Raw genomic sequence first — 15,724 nt, forward strand, 5'->3', positions numbered from 1 at the left:
ATGAATGGAAAAAATTGTTGTGTGCCATTGAGTCAGTTCTGATTCTGACTCGTAACGACCCTATATGACAGAGAAGAACTGCCCCATAGGGTTTCCTAAGCTGTAATCTTTATGGGAGCAGATTGCTATGGAAAGACTGGTGGGTTCCCCATGGTGAGACTAGTGGGTTTTAACCTCTGACCTGTCAGCACCCTAGTGCTTAACCATTATGCAACCAGGGCTTCTTAATAGACAAATAAGATGTGGTATATCCATATACTGGAATGTTATTTGTCCATAAAAAGGAATGAAGTACTGATACATGCTACAACTCAGATGAACCTTGAAAACATGCTGAGTGAGAGAAGCCAGCCACAAAAGAGCACATATTGTTATTCCATTTATATGAAACATCTATAATAGGCAATCAGGAGACACAGAAAATAGATTAGTAGTTGCCTGGGGCTGGGATTAGGGTTGGGTGAATGGGGAGTGACTGATTATTAGCATGGATTTTTTTTGGGAGTGGGGAGTGCAGTGATTAAAGATCTAAAATTGATTGTAGTGATGGTTGCACAACAGTGAATATGCTAAAAATCATTGAATTGTATAATTTAAATGGATGAATTGTATGGTATGCAAATAGTATCTCAAGAAAGCTGTTGTATATATTAAAAAAAGAAGCTGTAAGATTACTTGTTGCCTATTCATAAAGTTGGAAAAAGGTGTACCAACCTTTAATATGTATAAATGGGAAATCAAGCTCATGTTGTTTTTAGCAGTCTCTTATGTACACACATTGTAAATCAGACTTTGCTCCCCTTTTCAGGTGAGCCTCAGGACTCCATTCTATATGCTTGTTGGATACTCTGAAGCAACGAGGGCTTCAAACCAGTTCATTCCAGTTTGAACCCCTGCTAAGAATTTTCATTTCTACCCCAGATATACTGAATCAGAATCTGTAGTTTAACAAGGTCTTGTTACATTTTAACAATCACAATCAATTTTAGATATTTTAATCTCTCCACTTCCCACTCCCCCCCAAAATTCATGCTAATTATCAGTCATTCCCCATTCACCCACCCCCACTCCAAGCCCTAGGCAACCACTAATCTATTCTCTGTATCCATTGATTTGCCTATTATAGACATTTCATATAAATGGAATCACAATATGTGCTCTTTTATGTATACATAAGAATCGCCCAGGGGTTTTGTTAAAATGTAGATTCTGATTCAGAATATCTGGGATGGAAATGCAAATTCTCAGCAGGGGTTTGAACTGGAATAAACCATTTCAAAGCCCTGGAAGCAACTTGTTGGTTAATAGTATGTAAACCTTTGTTGCATTTGCTTTAATTATATTCAAGCGTTTTTGTCCATCAACAAACCACAGCAGCTGGTGTGGCTGCTCTAGGCCTTGCCCACTTTTATAGTTGTGTAAATAGTGGCAGAGTGCACATGCCTTGAAAAGAAAGAGATTTGATAATGCAATAGTACTTAGGCAGAAAGTGGTGTGCTTCAGATTGAATAAAATATTCCAAGTATATCCTTATATATACCCAAGTATTTTCCTATCTTCTGGGGCATGGGTCCCTCCACTCTCACCCCAGGAAGAGGTTGGGGCAGTTTTTACCTTCCATTCTTTATTCTATCTTACTGTCATGGGAGCTGGCCATTAGTCTCTCTCTTTTAGAATACATGCACTTTTGTGCAGGGCCATCTCTTTTTCATCTCTGTGTTCCCAGCAATTAGCAGAGTGTGTGGCACCTGTTGAGTTTTTAATGGCTGTTTAATGAAAGAAGGTCTTCTGCAGTGTTTCTCATGTGGACCTAGAGAGGCCCTAGCTCCAGTCCTACATGCAAATAGGATCCTTGGCTTGCCTTTCCATTTGAAATTTGCTGAGGTGAATATGCAGATTAAGCCCCTTGATACCTACACACAGATATGAATTTTCAAATACCTAATATATTCATACTTAATATATTAATCACATGCCAAAACCTATTAACTAATAGCTGGTCTATAAACCTTGTGAAGAAATTAGAAGCCTATAGGAAAGTATGCCAAAAAAAAAAAAAAGCTTTGCAGCATATAGATTAAAATTTAATCTAATTCTGTTTAGTTTCAACTCTCCTATCATTTTCATTAGTCTTCATAGTAAAAATCTATTCAGGAGACCCACACAGCAGTGAAAAAATTGGCGTAACCACACAATGTGCACAGCATTTTTAAATGGCTTAGTACCTTTTTAATAAAGACCATAATTTTAACCTTTTGCTCTTTTTGCTTCTGAAATTATAACAAAGTAAATTGTACATCTTGGGACTAATAGGAATTGGAGCCTAGACGCCCATTTGCTTTGTTTTGGAGAGCACGTGTGAATTGTTGGTTATATTTGGAGATGCATAATTTAGAACACTTTTACGTTTGTATAGCACTTTAAAATTTTTATAGCAGTTGCGTATCGAATATTTCATTTGAGCCTCAGAACGGCCCTTTGAGATAAGCAGAGCATGGTACTAAAATCATAGAACTACAGGGCTCAAATGGCTCTAAAGGCAAATAGTTTAACTGCCCACTCTACTTGTCAGGTGCTGCAACTGAGACACACAGAAGGTCAATGGTTGGCTGAAGGTGGTACTGCAGGATTTCCTATGTGAGGCTTTTGTTTTATAAATGTCTGATGACACTCAGAGGTAGAAAATATTAATGAAATAACTGCAGTGTTCAGGGTTGGCAGGCAAGGATTAGAACCTGGAACTCCCTGTCTTGGGGTCCTAAGAACAGACTTCTCTCTCCCTCAGTACCTTTTATACCCATCAGTTTGACTCTTTCCTATCATTGACTTTACTATCATCTTCTAAATAGATAGACCTTCTGCAGCCTCCAAAGTGGTTTAACCCCCATCAGTGGACATAAAATTTCTTGGTCTGACAATCTTACTTTTATGTTGCCTTCAGTATTTCAAGTTGCTTAAGGTGCCATATTGATTAACCTACATTCTGGAGAACTAAATATGTGTAGAATATCGTATGGCTCCCTGAGCGAACACAAAAGTGTAAATTTATGGATCTCTCTTGTTGACATCGTAAAGTATGCGGGCCTGAAGTACAACTGTAATATTCCTTGCAGGACCATGTATTTTACTTGTAATGTCTATAAAATGAATGGGTGTTCAAATGTAAAAGCTGTGACAGAACTGGATGTCTATACAGGAGGTGACACAATAGGAGAAGGATTATAGTGAGCACATGCAAAGTGAGAGGCCACAGAAGGCTGGGTGAAGCAAATAATCAAATGGACCAGTGGCAGTGGCAACCTTCCACTGTGGAGGTCATGGTGAAGTTTAATCAATACACCAATCCTGAATGTGGTTAGAAGTGATAAAAACATGTTTTGTTTCCTCTTGGTGTTTTGTGGCTCTGCGTGCTATAGGATATAACTGGAAATCCTGGTGGTGTAGTGGTTAAGAGCTATGGCTACTAACCAAAAGGTCAGCAGTTTGAATCCACCACGAGCTCCTTGTAAACCCTATGGGGCAGCTCTATTCTGTCCTATAGGGCTTCTATGAGTCGGAATCAACCTGATGGCAACGAGTTTGGTTTTGTGTGTGTGCGTGTGTGTGGCAGAAGAGTCCAAAAAAAAAAAAAACAAACCCACTGCCATTGAGCCAATTCTGACTCATACTCATACTGTCAAGTCAACTCTGACTCATAGACTTATGGTCACCCCATGCATGTCAGAGTGAACTGTGGTCCACAGTTTTGAATGACTGATTTTTCACAAGTAGAATGCCAGGCCTTTTTTCTCAGACACCTCTGGATAGACTAGAGCTGCTAACCATTCAGTTAGCAGCTGAGTGCATTAACTGTTAGGACTCTGAAATTTCATTTCCTGCTGTAGCCAGCTGTCAGGTAACAAATGACTTATCTGAACACCCACAAGAATCTTCTCTGGGCTGTAAAGTCTAGCATCTTCGTTATCATGTAAGCATTAACATGTAATACTTTGATACGACCAAAAACATTTTGTTGTTTGGGAAGACCGCCCACTTCTTTTGCTTTGGAAAATTCTGGAGTTTGAGTTCAAGCATTTTTCTTCTTTAATTCCAAAAAATAATTTTCTCACTTTTTCCCCCTCCTGAGTAGGACTGAAAGTATTTGACTAAGAACCTTGTACACCTCTTCTTTTTTTAGTTCTTCTTCTCTGCATCGGTGAGTTAATCCTTCTTAGCTTGTTGAAAAACTGCTCCCCAATTCTGAACACAGTAAAGGGAAGGACGGTGTCTTTCCAGTCTGTATAATCCTTGCCTTGTGAGAGGATCAGTGTGCTTTTAAGATGTGGGGACCCATAAAGGACCCAAAATAAATCTCTAGGACAGGAGTATTCAACCAGGGATGCACCATCCCAGCATCACCACTTACTAGCCCTGTGACTGTGGACAAGTCACTTAACTTCTGTGATCCTGCCCCAGTTACCACACATGTGAAATGAGAACAGTAGTGGTACCTACCTCAAAGGGTTGTGAGGATTAAATGAGTGATACATATAGAGGGTATAGCGTAGTACCTGGCTTTGCTGTCATCTCATTAGCCATCTTCTACTACTACCACCTCAGATATACAGGCCCATCCCCAGAACACATTTTCATTCAGTAGGTCTGGGGCGGTGGTGTACGAATTTTATGAAAGCTCCTTGGGGAGTTCGGATGCTCACCTCTTAGTTAAGAACTATTGCTCTAGGCAGTGATTCTCAAACTTTATATCAAAGTCATCCAGGAGAGCTTTTTAAACATGAAATTCCCAGCCTCACCCCTAGAAATTGTGGTACTGTAGGTCTGGTAGGGTATCCTTGGGTGGTACAAACAGTTGAGGCTCTTGGCTGCTAACTGAAAGATCGGCAGTTCAAGTCCACCCAGAAGCACCTTGGAAAAAAGGCCTGGCAATCTACATCTGAAAAATCAGCCACTGAAAACCCTATGGAGAACAGTTCTACTCTGACACACATGGGATCACCATGAGTCAGGATTGACTCCACAGCAGCTGGTACTGGTAGGCCTGGTAGTGGGAGCCCAAGAATGTGCATTTTTACTAGCAGTTCAGGTGATTCTGAAGCAGGTAGTTTGCAGAGCACCCTTTGGGAAACACCATTATAGAGGAATCACATTAGCGTCCCTCCTTCTCCACTGCGTTTGTCTATTGTGATAATCTTTTAAGACTGCCCAGGTACTATTGGTATGGCTCATGTCACACCAGGTGATGCTGCTGACTCATTTCTAGTGGGACAAAAGGCACAAGCTATAAAGTATTTTTCCATTCATCGTTAATGGATTTGCACAGATATGCATCCTCTACCTCCTGGTCAAGGGCAGGTAATTATAAGATGGCTGCATAGGGCTTATAGTCTGTAGCCATAGAACTAAGAAAAGTCAATTAACCATGTGGGAAGAGAATCTTTGACAACAGAAATCATACCTTTGATCTTAGGGCATTAGCACCGAGTTTATCAGCTAACAGCCACAAGAAAACCGTAGGAAGAAGAAAGCTTAGAGTTTGTACTAGGCGTTCATTGTGTGACTGGAGGTTAATGAGCCTGGTGATTTTTTTGTTGTTGTTTTGTTTTCTTTTAGTGACAAAAGGTTTTATTTGATTGCTTTGAAATAAATTTCTGTTCTATCATATCTGAAAAGAGAAAAATGAGGGCTTTGAGGAATTTTGAATCCTCATTTGTTCTTAACTCATGCTGCACAACACCTGGCTCTCTGCTCATTGTAGAAATGGAACTTTTTCTAGGTCACTATAGCATTTTGAAAACCCACTAACCACTAAGTTCTGCATGGCTTAATGTTCACCCCTTCAACTCCCAACGCCCACCCCTGCCCAGCATACACATACACGCTTGTTTAAGCTTCTCAACTTTTCTATTTCTTGAGTCTTCTTCCCTTTTTAGGTCAACAGTACCACCTCTGAACTTTCTGACAAATGTGTGAAAGTCACCAGTTTGTATAGTTATTTATCCTCAGCCCCGGAGTTAGTGCTAAGAATATGAAAATAAGGAAAGAGCATCTCTGAAAGTTCATCTGTTTGAAATCCAGAAGAAGTCTTTAATCTTAAACTTACTTCTGCAATCTAGAATCATAAATTGTCTTTGATCGAGGTAACTATTGTTAACTCTCTTGTTTTTCAAGGGTTACAGAAAAATCTGGTTTTGGAAGTTCAGAGAGTTAACTTTTGCTTTTAAAAGATCCATTTGGAATAGTATACTAAGCAAAGTTCAGTAACCTAAAAGAGATTAATGATGCACAGCTTTGTGAGGACAAGTAAATAAGTTATTTGCCAGACCCAAAAACCAAACAACCCATTGCCGTTGAGTTGATTCTGACTCATAGCGACTCTATAGGACAGAATAGAATTGCCTCAGAGTTTCCAAGGAGCAGCTGGTGGATTCAAACTGCTGACCTTTTGGTTAGCAGCTGACCTTTGGTTAGCAGCCAAACACCTAATCACTGTACCACCAGCACTCCTATTTGCCAGAAGGGGTCTACATTTCTTAAGTCCAGTAGGGACTTGAGGTCTGAATGTTCTTCACTTGTGGCTTTCAGAGATAGCAGGGAATCTTGTTTCAAATGCCCGAATTCTGCTTTGGGGCAACCAGTTTTTGGAGTAGCATGCAATTTGAGTCTTAAGAGGGGAAAAAAGATTATATCCAAGACAGGATTTCTATAAATAGAGAAGAAAGGTTATTTAGTTTCTTCATTTTTGTAATGGTGTGAAATCTAGCTGTCTACAGTCAGTCTTTTTGCTGTATTGAGAAAATACTTTGAGGTTAGATTTATATTTTTGTGCCATATAAGTATGAACTTATCCCTTATTACCATTTGGTTTTATGAACTGTTTTTCCAGTTTGTGGCATAGAGTTTTTTTGTTAATTATTAATAAATATTATTTGTTATGGGTAAAGACTCAAAGATAGCTAATGTCTTCGGCAAAGACAAACCCTAGGGTCTGGCTTATAGTTAAAATGATAGAATTATTTTTTTTAAAGATGTAAAAAGAAAAACAACAACCCAACACACTTTGTGTTGTGAAAGTGAACCACCTGTTTGCCTCAATAAGGGCCCTCTACTTTGAGACTAGTTATCAGATTCTGCCTTTATTTCTAGAGTGGAGTAAAAGATTCAGTGAAATTCAACAAGTTATCATTTGCTCACTGACACTAATGAAAGCAGGAGGTTTTAGTTCAAACAAATTGTTAACATTGACAATAGAAAGAACAACAAATTCTAATTAATATACTAGTCACACTTTCTACCACCCATATTAGCCTGAGTTGGGTCTTTATCCTTGACTCATTTATCAGACTAGTTTGAATATTTACCACAAAGCTTTCAATAATGTTCTTTTGAAAATCACCATTTCTTGAATGAATGAACCTATTGTCCTTATCTAGATGGAACATTCTCAAAAAGATGATGAGATCATGACGGATGCTCTAAATCGAATCTCCCCTTCCCCCATCTAAATAGAATCAAACCTTGTACCAGCAACTATCACGGTAGGGACATCAACACATGAGCTTTGTGTGTGTGTGTGTGTGTGTGTGTGTGTGTGTGTGTGTGTGTTTAATTATAGCACTTATCAAGAGATACAAATTATGATTTGCAATCTTAGTATGACCAGGGGTGTCAAAAGAGTGCTGAGCTGTGAGTCAGGAGACTTACATTCTAAGCTGGGCTCTGCTACTGACTAGCTGTGTGATGTCTCACAGATCCTTTTTGCCTCAGTTTCCCGACTTTTTTTCAGAGAGATGGATTGTTATATATGATTGCTTAGGTCCCTTACAGTTCTAAAAGCTCATCATTCTTTAAATTTCTAAGAGAAGGTTCCATCCCTTCAATTTGTTCATGTTGCCTTCCTCTAATTCCATTACTAAAAAAAAAAAAAAAAAAGCTGCTGTTGACTCCGACACACAGTGACCCAATGAGACAGAGTAGAACTGCCCCACAGAGTTTCCAAGGAGCAGCTGGTGGATTTGAAATTCTGACTTTTTGGTTAGCAGCCAAATGCTTAACCACTGTGCCACCAGGGCTCCCTCAATATAGAGGTGATGAGGCATATTGACCTCTCTTCTGGAAAATAGTCCAGAGACCAGACAATTTCTGCTAATGCCAATGATTTCTAGGGATACAGAACTCTTCTGCATCCCTTTGCCAGAAGACACACGTACACACACACACACACACACAAAAAGCAAACAAGTATATTCTACAGACTATTGGGCAAATGTTTGAAATTATTCTGACCGACCTAGAAACCATCTTACCTATTTCTTTCTTTCTCTGCTTTCTGAGATGAGAGTGTCTGGTTTATCTGCTTCCTTTCCTTTGGATTTGCAATTGTTGTTCAGGCAAACACAAATAGTATTGGGCTAGCATTAAATAACCAGGGAGGAGAGGCTTGAGCATCTACATCTGTCCTGCTCGCCCACCACCATCACCAACAAAAAGCTATAGAAACATAAAAGGAACAAGCACTACAGTGAACCCTGGTGTCCTCCCTAGCATGCATACACAATATATCATAGCCTATCAGATTATTTGTTTTCACATGTGTCTGGGCTGTAAGTCACAAGTCATTTCAATAAAAATAATACTTGTGAATAAGCTGTATAAAATACTCACCAAGCTACACTGAAGCTGTCCTTGGAAATGACAACTTGCTGTCATGAATGATGAAATATCCTTTGTGTAAAAGGCAATGGTGTTGATTGTAGAAAAAGAAATAAGCCTTCCTAGGTTTCTTCCTTCTCTGGTGGTTTTTTTAAACAGGGAAGCTCCCTGTACAGTGATGTTTGGCCATATATTTCATTTACAGATGTCTTTGTTGTAGGGGGAAAATATTTTAATCAGTTTCTGCATGAAGGTCAGATAACACTGTGAACAAAAGTAATTTCTTTATGATAATATCAAAACAGAAGCATTGCTGCACTTAAATTATGAAGCATGTTTCCCTTATCTACAATACAATTGTATGTATAACTTAATAGAATCTGGGCATATATCTTATTTATGCTACTGGTAAGCTCAAGAATTTCTCTTCCCTTCAAGGCCTGAAGTTCCAACATTGGTTAAGAATGAGAACAGATGGTAGTATATCCTGGAGTACGAATTATTTTTAAAGGTGATATGGGAATTATTTTAGGTATTTGGGGTTTTGTTTGGTAAATTAAACAGCATTGACATCTTCTACTCTTTTGTGGCTTAGAAGATGTCATGTGATTTTTTAAATGCTTCAGTTGCTGGGTGTGTGTGCATGTGCCCATGAGCGCACATGGAAGTTATTTGAGGTAATAATTCAGTAGGGCAGAAGTATTCATAATCAAAAATGCCATTTTTATCTGGTTTTGGAGTATAAAAAGGCACACATTAATAGATACACACAAACACACACATCCTGAGCTGCTGCACACATCTTCCTGTTCCCAACTTCCTCCTACACAGATCTTATCAGTTGGCCTGTGAAGGGAAATATGAGATTATCTACTCCCAGATGATGGAGAATTGATTGTAGTCACAAATTCTGACTATTGACTGAATACCTTCAGGAACACGGTGTAGGCTAGGTAATGTAGAGTGATATTTCAACACTCATGCACCTCTTCTCATTCCTCAATGACATTTCTGGTCCAACATTTTAAGAAATTCCACCAATACAGGCTGTATAGTAAAGAACACGAAGAGTTAAAAGTTGCCCAGTATGTTATAGAAATTGTGACACTCCAAAGAATTTAACCCATTAGACTTTTATTCCATCCTGTTCTTACACCATACCCACAAGACTTTTCCCCAGACCCTAGAATTCTTCTGCATATCTTTATGAAGTTATATATGCTTCTAAACGTAAGAAACATTGCCAGTTCCATTTTGGAAAGTCTCCTTCTTAAGCATTGTAAGTACATATTTCACTAGTGGGAATTCTGGGGAAAAATAGCATTTAATCTTTCATGAACATTTCTAGGATTACGTAGAGGGGAAAGAATATTTGAAATGTTTTCTAGCCACTGAAATGTACTGGTGGCAATCAGGTAAATCCCATATTCTATGATATCTAAAAATGATCCAGAGATTTATTATAATAATTTTAGATGGGGGTTGTGAACCACTTTGGTCAGAAGAAAGGATTATCTAGTAATAGGGGCAAAAAATTTAACTGTCCTTAATATCTAGTTGAAATCCCTAAAATGCAGAATTACTATCTTTAAACATCTGCAGGGTTATTGACATTGGGAAACTGTAATGGTGACTGTATATATCTTTATAATAGTATATCACCAGCTCCCTGGGCCACTCTTATCTCAGAGCTTCCTAATCTCTTTTGACAAAGTAACAATTTAAAAATTAATTGATAGCATTCAGGTATCTGATTTAAAACGTATATTGGGGAAGGTTTCAGTGCTAGAAAGAGCACTGAATTTTGACTCAGAAAACCTAGATTCTATCAATAAACTGTTGAGTAACCCTGAGAAAAATCACCTAAAATTTTGGACCTCAAAACTATGTGAGCTATTGTGATAGCCTCCTAATTGCTCCGTCTGCCTGTAGGCTCTTCTCCATCCTCCATTTTGCTTCCCTATTGCCAAAACATACATACAAATATGACCAAATGGCTGTTCCAAGTTCTTCACTATTTAGGTCTTTCTCCTCCAGCTTCATTTCCCTCCAATCTCCAACTTCCGTTTTATGCTCCAGCTATACCAAATGATTTGACGTTTTCTGACTATCAACCAAACACCAAATTCACTGCTGTCAAGTCAATTCCAACTCATATTAAGTTGATTCTAACTCATAGCGACCTCATAGGATTTCCGAGGCTGATAAATCCCTATGGAAGCAGACTGCTTCTTTTTCCCTTGGAGCTGATGGTGGTTTCGAGTTGCCAGCCTTTCGGTTAGTAGTTGATCACTTTAACCACTGTGCCACCAGGGCTTTTGAGTATAGCTCTCTTCCCCTTTCGTGCGTCTGCACATATATTGTTTCCCCTGCATGAATGACCCTGCAGCAGAGTCTCCCACCCCAATATTTCCAATAAGTTTCCACTAGTCTTTCAAATCCCAGCTCAGATAGGAGCTCCCTGGTAAAGCCTTTTCTGTCTGTCATTGACCTCACTCCTTCCATTGACCTCGCTCCTTCTCCTGGGCTACTTCTATGCTTTGTTCATACTTCTGTTATTGTATTTATCCCAATATGTTGTAACTTATTTCTTATCTGTCTCCTTTATGGGCTCCTTTAAGACAGAGCTCATGCCTGCCTTCTTGCCTATATTTCTTCCACAAATGCTTATAGAATAGTTAATTGGTGCCTAGCACTGTTCTAGGCCTAGAGTTATAAAACAGTGACCACAATAGACAAAAATACCTATCCATATGGAGCTTCATCTCTTATTCATCTTTGTATTCCTAGAACCTAACAGAGACTAGCACCTAGTAGGTGAGCAAGAAATATTTGTTGGATTGAAGTCAAAAAGCCAGAATCACGACTAAATTTGAAACTTCTGTACTTCTTCCCCCTTGGTGCTCACAGTATTCATGTTATATTCTACTTGTACATAATAGTAGTATTTAGTTCTAGTATCTACTCGGTGTTTACTTGCCTAAGTTTCTGTACCATTGTCTGCATCAATGGTGTCTACCAAGCACCATTGTCTACCTACCCACTTCCAAGAGTGCTGTGATGTCTTGGTTGCCTTGTTTAGACCTGGCACATTGAGAGAGGTACTTGTTCATCCAATCATTCAACCAATTAATCAATATTTATTGAATGCCTACTATTACTGGGCACTGTGGACGACACTCAGTATAAAACGTCAAACAAGACGGACATACTCCTGCCCTTTTGGAGCCTACATTCTGTTGAAGAATTAATAAGTAAGTATAAGTATAGTCTTATAACACAGGATAATTGGTACTGAGGTAATGAATAAGGGACTGTGATAGAAAACGAGGGACTGAGTGAACAACTTAAGTAGAGTGGTCAAGGAAGGCTTCTCTGAAGAAGTGACATTTAGGTTGAAACTGAAAGAATGAGAAGTAGCCAACCATATTAACACTAGAGTGTTAATACTCTGACTTGAGTTACTGGCTGGCTGAAGGTGGGTGTGCTGAGACAAGGGTGACAGGGGAGTGGGAATCAAATTGGCTAGATGGGAAATACCTTTTAATGATGGTGGTCATGGTAGTGGTGGTGGATTCACCATAGTTGGAAGAAAGATAAAAGGGAAAATCTGGCATGTAAAGAGTTGGGGGACAGAGCATTAGGGGAACAAGGGACAGCATGTGCCAAACTACTGAGGTGGCAAAAAGCTTGGTGAATTGGTTATGGAAAGAAGATCAGTGTAGCTGGAGTTTAAAAGAAGAGGAGAAAGGTGATTAGATTAGAAAAGTAGCAGAGGGCAAGAAAGTGCAGGACCTTGTATGCTATGTTGACACACTTTGAGTATATCCTGAGGGCAATGAGGAGCCATTGGAGGATTTTAACCTGGAGTGTGACATAATCAGGTTTATGTTTTGAAAATCTCACCCTGGAGTCTGTGTAGGTAATGGAGTAGATGTAAGTGAGGATGCAAGGATAGAACCTGGGGGCTGCTGCAGCAGTCCAGGAGAAAGATGGTAGTGACCTGGACTAGCGTCATTCCAGGGAAGATGAAGGGAAATGTCAGGTTTGGGAGATATTTTGGAAGTCATTAATTAGACTTGCAGATGAATTTGATGTGGGGTGAGAAGGGGAAGGAGTCAAAGATGATGCCTAGGCTCTGACTTGAGTTACTGGCTGGCTGGAGGTGGGTGTGCTGAGACAAGGGTGACGGGAGTGGGAATCAAATTGGCTAGATGGGAAATACCTTTTAATGATGGTGGTCATGGTGGTGGTGGTAGATTCACCATAGTTGGAAGAAAGATAAAAGGGAAAATCTGTCAACTGTCAGTGACTTTCTTTAGCTTGTTAGAGAAAGTCCAACGCATTTCATATATTTCAACTTTGCAAGTCATCCCGATATACCTGACCTAAGAAAATATAAATCTACCTGTCTACTGGCTCTCCCCCAAAGTGACCAGGATTACATTTTCTCTAAAAGTACTATTAAGTGTTAAAAGATCTTCCACAATTCAGGAAATTATGACAATATTTAAGAACTAAAGAGCAGAGAGGGTAATTCCCAAAAAATAATAATTTTTCATTTGCCATCAAATTGTACAAATAGTATGGTATATCTTTTTCAAACTTAGGTAATATCCCTAGATCAGTCTCTATCAAACTAATTTAAAGGACCTCCTTTGTAAAAATCACCTGGGAATGCTGATTCAAAATGAAGATCCTTGTCTAAAAACTGAACCAAATCTCGGGGGGTTGTTGTTGTTAGGTGCCGTCGAGTCAGTTCTGACTCATAGCAACCCTGTGAACAACAGAACGAAACACTGCCTGGTCCTGCACCGTCCTCACAATCATTGTTATGCATGAGCCCATTGTTGCAGCCACTGTGTCAGTTCATCTCGTTGAGTGTCTTCCTGTTTTTTGCTGACTCTGTACTTTACCAAGCATGATGTCCTTCTCCAGGGACTGATCTCTCCTGACAACATGTCCAAAGTATGTAAGACGTAGTCTCACCATCCTTGCTTCTATGGAGCATTCTGGTTGTACTTCTTCCAAGATAGACCTGTTCGTTCTTTTGGCGGTCCGTGGTATATTCAATATTCTTTGCCAACACTACAATTCAAAGGCATCAATTCTTCTTAGGTCTTCCTTATTGGTTGCCCAGCTTTCACATGTATATAATGTGACTGAAAATACCATGGCTTGGGTCAGGCGCACCTTAGTCTTCAAGGTGACATCTTTGCTTTTTAACACTTTGAAGAGATCTTTTGCAGCAGATTTGTCCAGTGCAATGTGTCTTTTGATTTCTTGACTGCTGCTTCCATGGGTTTTGATTGTGGATCCAAGTAAAATGAAATCCTTGACAACTTTAGTCTTTTCTCCATTTATCATGATGTTGTTTATTGGTCTAGTGAGGATTTTTGTTTTCTTTATGTTAAGGTGTAATCCATATTGAAGGTTGTAGTCTTTGATCTATATCAGTAAGTGCTTCAAATCCTCTTTACGTTCAGCAAGCAAGGTGGTGTCATCTGCATAACGCAGGTTGTTAATGAGTCTTCCTCCAATCCCGGTGCCCCCTTCTTCTTCGTATAGTCCAGCTTCTCGGATTATTTGCTCAGCTCTCTGGGGGTAGGGCCCAGGAATCTCAGTTTCGTTACAAGCTGACTTTTGAAAAGCATTACTCTAGGCAAGGCATTTTTAACCTTTTTGGTGCCCTGGCTCCCTTTGGCAGTCTTGTGAAGTCTATGAAATCCTTCTCAAAAAACTGTGTATACATGCATAAAATAAAATGCATAGGTTCACAAAGGAAAATGAATTATATTGAAATATAGTTATCAAAATGTTTTTAAAAACAAATTTTATATAGTAATTTTTATGCTTTTTTACTAACACATTAAATAATGGGATCCAGCAGTGGGATAATACTACCATAAGTTAAATAGTAGATGAGCATAAATAATATTTTGAGACATCAGCCACAATTGTAATGTGATATGAAAATATCTTTGATTTCTATTAGTGACAAAGTTATAGGCTCAGCTAAATTTCAGTTAGAAATTAGTGAAAATAACAATGTAGTGTTTTTCCCATTCAGGTTCATGCTCTCATACTTAGAATCCCTGCCATGGAGATTGTGACCAAGTAGTAAAGACACTAGTGAGGGGGTAGTGAAGACAGGAGCTGACATCAAGACACTAGTCAGAGAAGCAAAATGCAGAGATGCAGACAGGGACCTTTGGTAGAGTTAATTTAAATAAATTAAACAGGTGTCAGGGGCCATAAAAATCATCCCTGCATTACTGGCATTTAATTGATTGGTTTAGCTATTTTTCCCTGAGTAAGCTATTCTGTACACCCTTGTTATTGCCCCCTACCCCTTTCCCCAGACTCTTCCAGAGGGTAGTTATTGAGAACAGTTTAGATTTTTATTGATTTTGTATCTTTGAAGGAGTCCCTGGGTGGTGTAAATCATTAATGTGCTCACCTGCTATCCTAAAGGTTGGCAATTTGAGCCCATCCAGAGACACCTTGGAAGAAAGACCTGGTGATCTACTTCTGAAAGATCAGCCGTTGAAAATCCTATGAACCCAGTTTTACTCTAACACGTGGGATCACCATGAGTCAAGGTTGATTCGATGGCAACTGGTGTGGTGGTGGTGTCTCTGAAGGAAGAGCACTTTCCAGGATTGAGAGGTATTCTAGGATAAAGCAGGTACCAGTATGTACAAGAATGATAGAGTCAGAAAATAGGGTTATATTTAAGTACAGTAAGAAGTTCAAAGTAGCTGAGGTAAGTGGGAAAGGCAGGTGATGCTGGACAGATGGTTTGACCTAAGTCCATAGAGGGCCCTTTTTGTCCACATTTATGAGCTTAGATTTCATACTGAAGTTAACAGGAAGCCGGAGGAGGTCATTATTCTCAAGAGAGCCACGGTAAAGTTTATTTATTTATTATTTTAATTTAATTAAATTAATTTATTTATTAATTTTCATTGTACTTCAGGTGAAGGCTTACAGAACAAATAGTTTCTCATGAAACAGAAGTACACATGTTGTTTTATGACATTGGTTAACAACCCCACAACACATCAACCCTCTA

This window comes from Trichechus manatus, unplaced genomic scaffold, assembly GCF_000243295.1.
Source record: "Trichechus manatus latirostris isolate Lorelei unplaced genomic scaffold, TriManLat1.0 scaffold00221, whole genome shotgun sequence".
Lineage (NCBI taxonomy): Eukaryota > Metazoa > Chordata > Mammalia > Sirenia > Trichechidae > Trichechus > Trichechus manatus.